This window comes from Meles meles, chromosome 2 (genome assembly GCF_922984935.1).
Source record: "Meles meles chromosome 2, mMelMel3.1 paternal haplotype, whole genome shotgun sequence".
NCBI classification, from domain to species: Eukaryota; Metazoa; Chordata; class Mammalia; order Carnivora; family Mustelidae; genus Meles; species Meles meles.
Window position 1 is genome coordinate 123,731,976 of NC_060067.1, and position 1,597 is coordinate 123,733,572.

A 1,597-nucleotide genomic window follows, 5' to 3' on the forward strand; every position below is an offset into this window, starting at 1 on the left:
TGGAACACTGAAAAAATTAAATTAAAAACCAAAAAACAAATTACAATGAAGATTTGATCATTGCAGAGAATGTTTAATATGTAGTTAAACATTATGAAATAAAAATGCTAACACGTGAAATGCTGAAAAAATACTTGTAAATAAAAATTTCAAAATGCAATTTCATGTATACAACTATTGATTGTCAGCAATGAACTAAATGCAGCATATAACATACTATCAACTGCCCAATAGATGTGATCATTTACCTCTAAGCAAGCTAACTTTAACATGTACTCCAAGATATAAAATAGAAGTTCTTCATGAAGGAACATCTAGGTCACACTTGCAACATATTTCAATTTGTTCTGTGATTTTACCTAGTATCTAATAAATTCCTTCTTCCTAAATGGAAAATTCCATGGCTACCTTTGGTCATTATTTCCACATCTGAACTTCATTCTCTCACTAAAACGCTCTAAGCATCAGTCGCTTCTTTGTTCTATTTCATGCCCTCTTGCTTTTGAACTATTATATCCTTGAAGAGTTTCCTTTCATATACCTTTTCTATCTTCCAAACTTTATCTGCATTCGTCACGTTCACCTTTCATTTCCCTCTCAAGAATAAGCACTGACCTCATATTTTTAGTCTCCACAAGGATCTATAACCTAAAGATCCTTTATCATCACAGCTGTCTTTATTGATGTTTCATTACCATTCCTGTCATACGAGATCCAGAATCACGCACAAAGCTCCAAGTGGGGTGGATTCCCATCCTTTGAAATGCTTTTATAATGATGTGAACCTGAGTTCCATTAGCTTTCCTGAATATTAAGATGCTATTGCTCTCATTTTGTTTCATCTCATCCATACCCTTTAAAAATGTTATTCTAACATATATTTCTTTGCAAGCCTTGGCCTAATTCTTTTCTCCATTTTTCTTAAATTCTTCTGTGTGGTTTCTTCTTCTTTTTTTTTAAGATTTTATTTATTTATTTGACAGACAGAGACCACAAGTAGGCAGAGAGGCAGGCAGAGTGGGGGCGGGGGGGAAGCAGGATCCCTGCTGAGCAGAGAGCCTGATGCGGTGCTCCATCTCAGGACCCTGAGATCATGACCTGAGCTGAAGACAGAGGCTTTAACCCACTGAGCCACCCAGGCGCCCCACTTCTGTGTGGTTTCTAATATGACATACAAGCTTTGTGCAGTGGCAGTATCATAGCCAATGAGGTTTACCTAAGATGTGATTACTGTTAATTAAAAACTCTTCCAATATGATGTACAAAAGTGCCCTGACAAACACATTCTTTAGTACAAGAATCAATAGAGTAAATGTGTTTTCCTAATTAAATCAATTTACATGAATGTTTTATCTCACCAAAATACCACTTAATGGCCTTCTACATGGTATTTGTCACAAAAGGAAAGGAAGCCAGGTGAAAAGAGATGAATGGAAAGAGTAGTATAGAATTAATTATTCCTGCCACTGAAAGAGGAACCCAAGAACATGTATTACCTATTGTGGACTGGTTGAGTCAGCTGTTTATGAAGAGCATATTTTTGTGGAATTTTCTGGAAGTATTTACATGACTTGCAAGTATTCACAAAGCACATAAA

The 1,597-nt window shown here is 35.7% G+C and overlaps 1 non-coding gene across 1 annotated transcript; it reads left to right on the top strand.

Moving 5' to 3' along the window:
- The first annotated feature begins 1,176 nt into the window (after positions 1 to 1,176).
- Positions 1,177 to 1,320, top strand: LOC123937726. The gene has a single exon (XR_006817528.1). It is a non-coding gene; the product is annotated as a U4 spliceosomal RNA (small nuclear RNA).
- Positions 1,321 to 1,597: the final 277 nt, after the last annotated feature.